The following is a 12,631-nucleotide window of genomic DNA, read 5'->3' on the forward strand; positions in this document are numbered from 1 at the left end:
TAATGTATTCTCAAGTAAATGGCGTTTACAGTACCAATGTAACAGTACAAAAACTCAATGATGATTTGTTTCGTCTGCACATCCCCGCCTTAATTTTTGTCGCCATTTGTATTGTTGTTGGATGTATTGGAAACATTTTGGTGCTTTTGGTGTATAAGAAAAAGTTCAGGAGGTCTAATCACCGTTATTTTATTTTATTTCTAGCAGCTCTCGACTTCATAGCATGCGCTTTTGGAATGCCATTTCTTGTTGCCAGTCTACGATTGCCATACATGATGACGTCATCAGCATTATGCAAATCAATGCGTTACATTCATTATGTCGTGAATAACAGCTCTGGCTTGCTGCTATTGGTGATATCTGTCGAGAGATACCGAAAAATATGCCATCCATTTAAAACCCAGCTGACCGCCAGACAAACGCTTTATTTATGTTATGGAACTATTTTCTTTAGCGGCATTCATAGCCATTCAGCAGGTGTTTATACGGTGCAAGTACAATAGAGGACGGGAGTAGAGAATGTAACAGGACGCCAGTGTTACGTTGATGAACGATCTCGATCAAAAAGTTATTATTTGAAATCTACCAAAGTGTCACTTATGGCTGAATCAGTGATAAGTATTGTTATATTTTTAGTTTTGTATGCGTTTATCATTCGGAAAACTTTTGGATAAGTGATCAATTTATTCCAGGCATGAGAAACATGCAAATTCGTTTCAGCAAGTAATACCAGCCATGAAACTTCTTTTTCGACAGGGACTGTGACCGAGATGGAGACGGGATAGATTCAAGTTACACGAGTAATCCGACTAGTCTAACCGGAAGTAAAGATACACAAGCGCCATTCGTGAAAAATGGAAATAATTTACGGACAATGCTTGAAGGTGATGTTACTCATAAAAGTTCTTCAAGTCAAACATTAAACACCGGAAATGGAGAAAATGAAAAACGGCCACGAGGAAAGGAAAAGTCATTATGGCGAATGTCACGTGAACTCTTCAAAAGGGGAGATAACTCGAACAGAAAACCTCGTCTAGCAAGAGCTGCATCGGATACTAGACTAAAACAAGGTGAAAGACACGCGTATGCAAACATACAAACAATTTTCTACTCTTACTCCAGCTGAACGGTCATAGTAATGGGAAAATTGCCTTGAAGGAAAAAAACAATCTCTAGAAAAAACAAAAAACGAGTAAGCAAAACATATGAAAACAACCGCACGAGTAACTCTTATGCTATTCACCGTTTTCCATGGTGTTGCCGTTTCCTTCATTCCCCATCATAGCTCTTATGATAGCAACAGTTGAGAAAGAAGGTTTTCTGGAAAAAATATGAATGAAGGTGAAATAATGGTTTATCAAGTGTTCCTCAGAAGTTTCATTTTGAACAATGTTGCTAATCCAATTATTTACTAATATTTTGTGAATCCAAGTTCAGAAATGAGTCTAGAGAATTGTTTAGGAAATGCTTTTTATGTCGTTCTAACACAGTATAGAAACAAGTTCACAATAATGACTCAAAGACGCAGAACATAGCCAAAGAAATAATTGAAGAAGTTACTTCGATTACTCAAACATAAAAAATGTTGTGCACAAATTCTTGCTTGTTTTAACAACTGTAAGAATATTAACCAGAGACGACAACTAGGAACCTTGACGTTTCGTATCCTTTTCACTATTACACCACTGTTTTTCAAGTCTTAACAAATTTTTGTATACTATTGATGTTGTTACATCAACAACTCTTTATAACCTGTTTAAGACATCTTTCATGTTCAATTTCTTTTTGCGCTTTTAACTATTCAGACTAATGATAAACAAAAGTAAAATCTTGTTTTCGCTTTGATATAAATTTAAGAAATAGCTTCGAAATAAGTTGCATTAAATTTTATCACAGTTTATTCTGAAAGTATGGACTGTAAGTAATTTTCACTATAGTACAGTATCGTCCTGGACAAGATTATTTTGCGGTTTGTTCTGTCCATTTTTTCAACGACAAGAATGGTTGTTAGTAGGTACGTTTATTAAAATAACAAATTTCAAAGGCCCATCCCCATAGTTGTACATCCGTGCATTAGCTTTTAACACAAGAGGACACTTTATCCCAGAATAGAATTCAGTAACTGTCGGGACTGGAATCCCTGTCTTAAAGGGACTCCACTGAGGTTTTTTTTTACATGATGGGACTGGAAATAATTTTTCAAGATTAATATTCTGTTTGGTGTAGGTCTGAACCAGTAACTTGAGTGCGAAATTTCAGATCATTCACTCACTCCGTTTTTCCAGAATAATTATTCTAATTGTTAAATATTACCCAAACTTTTAAAGCGTTGCAACGCTTTTCACTCATTTCGGGCTAGGAATAGTACAAATATACGATTTTTTAAATTTATTTCTGGGTATGATTCTTAATTATTTTTTGTATATCTTTCTGTATTGAATTCCCCAGCTGATGTATGTCAGAAATTCAAATTTTATGTTTTGAGAGTGGAGTTCCTATTACAGACAACAGTGATTTTGAGTCAGTTTAAAAATTTAAACCCTTAAGCAGCTGGAACCAAACATATTTTTACGATCGGTATAGACCAGTCATTTTCGTGCAGTCTGGCCAAGCTCTTTTGCTGGTAGCTCAATTTATGTAGTCTTGAAATCCCTTAGAATTTGAATGGACTGTTACAAATTAAAAAAAAAACGGACTGTTCCAAATTCAAAGCAATGCAAGGGAAATCTGTTCCAAAAATTCTGTAGGTCATGAGTTTATGGTGGTATTTAAAATGCTATGCAGCACATGACTGTGGACGCATCTTATTCCAGTATCGCTATGCTATATACTGCTATTGGCTCAATATTTTATTAGTAGCATAGGGTTCTATACTATCACGGTATTTAACATTTATCAGAAAGTATTTAAATAAAAAAAATAATTCATAATGAGAGTCTTCTTCTATTTGATTCTAAGTGATCCTTTTCCAAAACTGGTTTGTCAAAATTGTGGTTATTAAAATCTCTTGGACAAATAATAGACCGTTCAAAATGAAAAAGAGTGAAGCAATTGTTAATCTTACCTGTTTGGCAGGGCACAAGTTTATACATGTCCTCCCAGCAGATATACTTATCATAAAAACATATACATTTGTACAAATAAAAAATAAATAAAAATAATAATAATATAAGCTAACTAGAACACTAGAACATCCTGTATGACCCGCACAGTTAATGACTCAGAATAAAAACGGAAAAAATGTATTTATTTCTTTTATTTTATCTACATAACAATTGTTATTCATTACTTAAACGAAATTGTTTTTCAAAATTACAGTTTTTTTCATCCTATTATTTCCGTCTCGGTGTTTACTTCCCTAAAACAAAAATATCATTGTACATTTCAAGAGTTCCATCTATGTGGGGAATAACGTTCAATCTGTTCTGCATTTATATACTTCGTTTCAACAGAATGACAATTTTGCAACTTTAAAGTGTACGCATGGATTTTATGGAAACATTAAAGCAGCACGCCTCCAGATTCATGCAAATCATGAAAATTTTGAAAATGTTTTAAAAAGTAAAATATTGTCAAGTGAACAAAGAAAACAATTTTCACGATGGATACAGCACTTACAACCCCATGTAAACCAGTAAAACATAGGTCAAAATATGCCCAAAAAATAGCCCTCACTGCGTAAGTTACGCAGCAGAAATATCGTGAAAAATACTGCAAAATCGGTCACAAATCGCCGATTACATATAAACTATAACTTAAGTCTTGACTCTTTTTATTGTTCTTATGAATTGGAAGTACTTTTTCTCAAGTTTGATTTTCTTGAAATATTTTGATTCATCTGGAGGCATGCAGCTTTTAGGGTAATTGCAAATATTTTATTCGCAGTGTTTTGTTTTGAACTGCAATTTACAAGATTTAGGAATTATTATGTGACAAAAACAACAAGAAAAATCACTTAAGGTGACAACGGAGTCAATTATTACTGAAAATACCTAAAATGAGATTCTTTGCTTAGAAGATTTATCAACCTTTTCTGAACACATTCGTGATTTAATTTTGGAAGCAGTTAGTCCAAAAAACGTGTTTTTAAACGTTTTAAAACGGTACCTGTACCTTTTTAATCTGCTATTCGCGTAACCTGTCAATTATCGATAACGCTCCGCCCCCTGTTGAGGCGTCAATGAGGGAAATCGGTAGTTCCATATATCCGTGAATTACCCGTCCATACTGGTCCATACTACTCGTAATTCATGTATCGTACAAATACCGTACATCTTTTATGAATATCGTCTACCTTTTATTAAGCATTTTTATAAAATAAGAAATTGTCGGCCAATGTACGTAACATAATGTATGAAACATAAATAATTAAGCATAGCGGCAAATCGCACGACCACGGGTTGATTTAAAATATAGTTGCTAAAATATCCATAATGTGTGAAAAATAATTTGTCTGTCCCGTTAATCTGATAGATATTACATTGAGTTTATATGGACTTTTGTACGGATTCATCGGCTTGCTTTACATTCAACCTCGTTTTCTAACAATGTCAAGTAAAAACAACAACAAAAACAGACAACATTTTTTATGTGAACGCCTATATGACTTGTGGTAAGGTGTCCCTGACAAACCATTTTAGATTGTTTAAGGATGATCATTTCTCTATGAATCAATAAAAAAAGATATTAATATATACTATCAGTGAATGCTCTGAATAAATTGTTCGCCAGTAAATCGAACACAGTACTAATAAACCTGGGACAAAGTATGGAATTTATTGTATATCCCAGTAGAAACTGGATATCTATGCCGTGCATAGATGATTTTCATGATAAAAGAAGTCATAAAGGTCAGATCATAATGATCGAGTGATACCATTTATTTCTATTATAGTATGTCAAGCATTTATTTCAATTTAGAGGAAGAAATATATAATATCTCGTTTTTATTTTTACATTTACCATGGACTTTAAAAGACCATCAGAAGCTCAGTTTTTTGTTATTTTAATTTATATTTTAACGGAATTTCATACACGAATACACAGACAGAGTGACGCTGGTATAATATAATAATAATGCTGATGATAATAATAATAATCTTCAAAAGTGAAACAATTAAATACCCCGCTAGCGGGTGCGCAAATACGTTCCATTTCCCCCCACCGAGTGCCTCAAATTTTACCGAAAGTCACGTGACATGTGCGACCGACAGTAAATCACGTTAAGATTTGAAGAAATTTCTGTTATAAACTGATATTAATCAGCAACTTTTTAATTGGTCAGATGTCACTGGGTCATAAAATGTTGTTAGAGTATGTTAGCGCAACTTGTGACCCTCTCTGGTGCGATATTTGTGTATTATGCAATTATTTAGCGTGAAACGTAGGGGTCCGAGAGAGAACAGCCGATTTATGACACTTCGTTTGATGCGGGTCGGACTAACTTTGAATCGGCATAACTTTTTTAATAATCAAGCAATTAACATGCGGTTTAAAGCACATGAAAGGGAATTTATTTACGGAGGGAACCGTGTCAGGGATTTTTGTTTGCTCAATCAGCGACTTAATTATCTTTAATTACGTAATATGTATGGTGAAAAAAGTCGCATAAAATGTTTGACGTTACGTAATATTTTTTTGAGAAAAGATAGAAAATTTGAGACACGGTTTTCCAGATATTATAAGTATGTTTATTTTCCAAAATTTCATGACAAAAAAATAAAAAATGACTTTGATATGACGATTTTAAAATTTTAGGATTTTTATTAAAAATCAAACATTTACAAAGGCATTTTTTTTCAAATAATGTTATTTTTTATGTTGATCAACGACATTTAATGCACAAAGATTAAATAAATAACAATTATTACTAAAATAAGTTGGTTTAAATGACATTTATGTGAGTACCACGGAAAGTGTCTGTTGTCACCTTAATGTTTGATACTTTACCTGCTTCAATGAAGTTAAAACATGTTGTGTCGGTATGTACTTAAAGTAAAGAAAACACTTACGGAAGTTCACAGATTGGGTAAAAGTTGCCAAGGCAAGGTGTGTCTACCCATGCAAAGTCAAACGGCGAGTAAAACATGACACAACTCTCGGCCATCCCGCCATTAGGTTCACCTGGATGCCAATCTGTGTTTAAGACATGCTCATTTTTATAAAAAAAAATGATTGATATGAATAAAAAGGCACGGGCATAAGGCCAAATCTAGAAGAATACTTAAATAGGAGAGCCCGCATTTTCATATTTTTTAAAGGAAAAAATCTACTCAATCAAAAATACAAAAATACAATAATCACAGTGGTGTTTACACAATATGAACATATAAAAATATATCCCATATACATCCCTCACCAGATTTGTTGAATCTTTAAAACAAGAATCTTCTAACAACACTACTTAGTATATATTTATGGTCCGGTTATACAGAGCTTGCGATTTGCGATGCGATCGAGTTGCGATCGTAAACAAGCAACAATCGCAGCAAAATTGCAAAGGTCGCGGGAAAGGTTTCAATGAAAAAACGCCGACAAGTTGCGAGACAAAATCAGTCGCCGCCAGTCTTTTGAACATGCTAAAAAACCTGGCTGCGACTATTTAGTCGCAACGAGGTCGCAACACGTTCGCAGCTGCATCGAAGAATGTTGCCGACTGTTCGGCTATCAAGTCGGCGATAGTGTTAAACGAGATATTCGCCGGCTTTTCGTCGATAAGACGGCGACTTAGCGCCGTAGATGCGGCGATTTCTTTACGAACTTGTTGCAACGTATCGGCTATCAGTCGGCAATGACAGAACACAGTTCTGAGCATGCGCAGACCAATCCTTCTGCGCCTCTGTTTATAGATTTTAACAGGTTCATTTTACCTCAGTTGCTTCAGCAGTTCACATTGAAATGCTTTGGTCTTCGAACGAGCCAGTGCTTAATCCAATATTGACGGCGCCTTTTTCTCAACAATCTTCTGTGTTTCATCATTGCATATATATGGCTGTATTCTGATTAACAGTTTGTATCCGAACAACTTGCATTTGTGTAGACCTGATGTTGCCATCCCCACAACTAGCAGATAAATGACTGCTTTCTGCATTTTACAACATAAACTCGCCGATAAGTCGCTGATCTGAAAGAACGGATCGCCGATCATTCGCTGACTAGTCGCAGAACATTTATAACAAATCGCTGACCGATCGCCGTCTCTGCGCCGAATTATTGCTGACGAGTCGCCGAGCAATCACAGACTAGTTGCAGAACGAACCGCCGACCGCTCGGTGATCATATTTGTATTCCATATATTGGCATAAATTTGTTTCAATTGAAACTTAAGTCGCCGACAAATCAGTCGCAATGAAGTCGCCTTGCAGTCGCATCTCTGTGTAACCGAAGCTTACACAAACAAATTGGAAACAAAACACATTACTCCAGAGAGAAAAATAAATGTCTATTTGAACAGAACATTATGCACATAATTTCACGAACCGCTCTAGGGAGGCGAAATAATGAAACAACAATGGCGAAAATCGTAATTTCGTGTTTTCGTTGTTTCGAGTTATGTGTGTGTCGCGATGGCCCTTACGAGACAGCGGTGGCCCCTACGGGACAGTGGTGCCCTCACGGGACACTATAAGAATGTTGATAATATCAAGGCAAACCTGTTAAAGTTGGCAGCTTTTTGTCCGTTATCAACCATTTCCATGTGCCTTCAATTTCAGCTCATCTGTTAAACCCATCCACCAGGAATATGCTTACAATTATAAATTCAGAACCATACGGTCGGACCGCAAAGCGTGATCGGACTTTGGCTTGCGCGGCTAGGATAGACTACACATGTAAGAGGAAATTAAATAAAGAACAATTTAAGAATTTCTATACCTATCAATTAAAATTTCAGTGTCAGTTTTAGCTGGGCGCCGCCATTTTCAATGTAACACAATGATAAAAGGCGGGGTATTCCGATAGCGGCGGAAAACGCAACTTTTTCGGGATTAATAATAATCCGGTGAATGTTCCGAGTGTAAATGGAAGCGTTGCATAAAATACCGAACGACACATCTAAAACGGAAAAATGAACAATTTTTTAACCGACTTCCCCGTTCACAGGTCTTGCCTAATTTCATATTCATAGTAAAAAAATAACTGTTCAATCATATAAAACTATAACAAACCGTTTTTCCGATATGTCAAATTCAAAATCGTAATCCAAGTAATGGTCCTGCAGAGTGATCTCCTCTTTATTTTTTTTGTACGGAGTATTTTATTTGGTCTAAGGTTTTCACGCGACCAAATCAACGCGCCGAACACCTATGGGACAAAACATGCGCAAAACAACAACAACAACAACAAAACCCCACAAAACAATTAATAAATGAATTGTAAATTTCCACTTTTTTATCAATAAACTTTGTTATATAGTTCACCTGTATCACCACAATAGATCTCGACTTCATTGATGTTGGGGATGAGTTCCATTATGAATAATAAAGAACACTCACGTTTAAACATCCGTAACCTGCTTTTTGATGAAGTCATTTTCTAGTTTACTATCTACATGTATAAGATGTCCACCATTATGTTGTCTACAGAAATGCTAGCAACAAAACAAACATAAAATATAAGAACTTTCTAACACTTCACTTGCTGAGCTTTTTTTTAATGGACTTGTCCAGTCGTCCATTATCAAAGGTTATATTGTTTCCGGATAACAGGCCAACGGTATATAGCATTTCCAGACTACCCGGATGACGAAGGATATTCATGCACTTCCGGTTCCGTCATGGCAAAAGCTAAATTACATTCTGAATAAGTCGTAGGATTTTTACAAAGGGTTTACAAAATGTATAAAAAGACATCGAATAAACAACTTAAACGTCTTATTTAAGGAATGAGTTAAACAGTTATTGTAGAAATGCAAATTAAATTTGCCGCATTAGTTCAAGTAATGCATTGATTGTCCATGCTCTGGCACATTGTTGGCTCTGACTTTTTGCCTATTTTATGTCTCAGATTTACTCAATGTTTTGATCTGCTTCGTTTTTAACATAGAAGTCATAATGATTTTTAGTGTATCAGTACTCGTGTATCATTTAATGTCTCCAAACAGAGACATAGATAACAGAGGAGATAAGCAACTTCCTAGCCTGTTAAAATATCGCGCATGCTTGTTAAACTTCAAACTTGTAGCAAGGAAATCTTATTAACCAGATGTCAAAATCAGTAAAGTAATACATTTTATGAAAGCTTATGCATTCGTCTATGTCTGGCAGGTAAAAACAATTTACAGTTTCCATTAAATAAATGAGAGAATTCTTGTAAATTTTTGATACAAAACATTCATGGCTAAACTATGGCTTATTGGGTATGTTCTGGCTATGTTTTTTCTAAGTGAAAGGCATAGAAAGTTACCAATATTTTAACATGCAGCAATAGATAAAAGATTTACCTTTCAATGGTGTATAATATAAAAAAGATCAAAGTACATCCATTAAGTTTTATTTGCTACAAAATGTCTAATTTTTTCACTTTCATAGGCATGGTTTGATATTTCAATGTAGTATACAGGAGCTGCTTATCTCTGTTATCTACATCTTCTCTGCTCCAACTACTCATTTTTTATCTGCTTACTTCATAGCATGCAAGTCATAGTGAATTAATTAGTACATGTTACCTCGGCTTCTGTGAAATGAACGGCGTTAGTTCCAAAGTAATAGCACGATCCATCAAACGCGAGCCATCCATCATAGCAGCCCGTACTGTGTATCCTTAAAACATAAACCTAATTGTTCTCAAACGCACACAAATAAAAATCATAATGAAATAAAAGAAAGCGGCTTCAAGAAAAAAATTCGACTTATCAGCCAAAAAGTTTGTTTTTTGTTGGTTTGGTTTTTTACGGCGCATAAAGAATAATTTAGGTTACATGGCCCGAAACAGGAAAGATGAATTAGTCAAAGAGAAATGTAAAAAAAAAATTCCAAATATTCTATGCACAGTGTTGTTTTGAACTTTTTTGGAAATACGTGCACTTTAATAACTCAGATTCAATTTTATTATTATATGTGGCAAATAATTCTAATTTTATTTGAATGTAAAAAACAGTACGAATTACAGATCTGTACCAGTTTAAATGAATGTAGAAGAAATTTAATTTACCTGTAATGCCACATAACAATCCGACAAAAAATTCAATACAAAAATCATTTTGTTTCATCTATATATATACATGTAGATATACATGTATATGTCTAGATATCGTAAATTTTCGTACCGTTCTGAAAAGACATGCATGCACTTCAAGTTTATACGCAGTCTTATCAGTAAAAATTTTGGGCAATAGTTTAAAGGGACTACACTAAGGATTTGTGACACGATGGACTGAACATAATTTGTCGAGATAATTGTTCAGTTTAATGTAGATAAAGACAAATAACTTGTGCGATAAATTTCAGATCTTTCGCCCCACTCCGTTTTACTAAAATAATAATTCTGTGACCAGAATGGAAAACGTTTGCAACGCTTTTCACTTAGATCGGCTACGAATTGCACACAGAAAACATTTTCAATTTGTTTTCTAAGTATATTCCTTAATTGCTTTATTGCACATACATGTATTTTTCCGTTTCAAGTGCCCCCAGCTGTTCTTTCGTAAAAAATCAAAGTTTATATTTAAAATAGCCAACACAAAGTTTTTATAAAGTTTTAAACATAAAAAATTCATTTTTCCTCATATGTTAAGTAATGTTTTAGTAATAGATTTAGAGCATATTTGATGTTTTTAAAAACTGAAGAAAATAGCGCTGAATGTGCAGTAATGTGTCATAAAGGTAATGAAAATGTGAATAAAGTAGTATTTTGACTTCGATACCAAATACTAATCCACTTTAATTAAACAAATTTCCAAACGAAAAAATACGGGTTACGGTGGCACAAAGGTGACATGTGTGTGTTTTTATTAATCTCGTGCGCACGAAATACTATGTCGTGGCCACGAGTTATTAAGTCGTGGCCACGATATAGCTAAGACGTGGCTACGAGATACTAAGTTGTGGCCACTAGTTAAGAAGTCGTGGCCACGAGATAGCTAAGTCGTGGCCACGAGATACTATGTCGTGGTCACGAGTTACTTAGTCGTGGCCACGAGATACTATGTCGTGGTCACGAGTAACTAAGTAGTGGTCACACGATAGGTAAGTCGTGGCCACGAGATACTATGTCGTGGCCACGAGTTACTAAGTCGTGGGAACAAGATAGCTAAGTTGTGGCCACGAGATACTATGTAGTGGCCACGAGTTACTTAGTCGTGGCCACGAGATAGCTATGTCGTAGCCACGAGATACTACGTCGTGGCAACGAGTTACTAAGTCGTGGGAACAAGATAGCTAAGTAGTGGCAACGAGATACTATGTCGTGGCCACGAGTTACTAAGTCGGGGGAACGTGATAGCTGAGTCGTGGCCACAAGATACTATGTCGTGGCCACGAGTTACTAAGTTGTGGCCCCGAAATACTATGTCGTGGCCACGAGTTACTAAGTCGTGGCCACGAGATAGCTAAGTCGTGGCCACGAGATACTACGTCGTGGCCAGGAGTTACTAAGTCGTTGGAACGAGATAGCTATATAAGTCGCGGCCACGAGATTAATAACCAATCAGATTACACAATTTATATGAATTCCCCTAATTAACTAGACATGTGCTATAGTACAAGGATGCACCTACTTCACCAGTCTGTAAAAGTGCCATTTATACAACTTATTGACTGGTCTTATCGTCACTGTGACCCTGGTTTTTGACCAAATGACCTCGAAATTATTAGATAAGGTACAATGATCTTTCTTGGTTATATAAAACATGGCTTATCCCTTCTAAATTATTCATCAGAGAAGGATTTTACCTAAGAGGCTATCTAATGTCCATGGGCAAATGGGCAATGCCCCTTCCAAATAAAATAAACCTGAACTTATTCCTTCTCATGTTATCGTATAAACAAGGTTAACAGGCCCTAGTACGTACAAACTGACCAATTCCATCACAAAATTTCCCAACAAAGAGCTATAGTCAAAATTAATGTCTGATGAGCCTTGGAAGGTGACTTTCTAATATGATCCTTAAGACAAATTCAAAGTGAATATCTTAAGTATTTTTAAAGATTGATGTTGCATGTAAAAGTAAGTTCTTAAGTTTAAAAAATTCATAATATACATAGTGTATTATGATTGGTTAACTTAGTAACTCGTGACCACGACATAGTATCTCGTGGACACGACTTAGCAATTACAAAAACTTGTAAAGCGTTGCAACGCTTTTCATACAAATCGGGCTAAGAATAGCACTAAAATACGATTTTTAATTTATTTCTGGGTATAATTCTTTATTTTTATACCTTTCTGTATTGAGTGAAAAGCTGATGTTTGTCAGAAATTAAAATTTTATGTTTTGAGATTCTATTCCAAAAATTCTGTAGATTATGGGTTAATGGTGGTATTTAAAATGCTATGCATATGTAACATGACTGTGCAGCCGGATCAGTACCAGTCTCGCTGTACTATATACTGTTGTTGGCTCAAATTAGTTGCCCGTGGTTCTATGATATCACGGTACGTCACGTTTATCGGAATATATTGAATACAAAAATCA

General features: G+C 35.2%; 1 pseudogene; it reads right to left on the minus strand.

Annotated features, from left to right (window-relative positions):
• Positions 1-3,241: 3,241 nt before the first annotated feature.
• On the minus strand, positions 3,242-10,177 carry LOC132716017 (C-type lectin domain family 17, member A-like; annotated as a pseudogene).
• Between the last annotated feature and the right edge of the window lie 2,454 nt (positions 10,178-12,631).

Source organism: Ruditapes philippinarum, unplaced genomic scaffold (genome assembly GCF_026571515.1).
Source record: "Ruditapes philippinarum isolate M1 unplaced genomic scaffold, ASM2657151v2 ctg50_1_1_1_1, whole genome shotgun sequence".
Classification (NCBI taxonomy): Eukaryota; Metazoa; Mollusca; class Bivalvia; order Venerida; family Veneridae; genus Ruditapes; species Ruditapes philippinarum.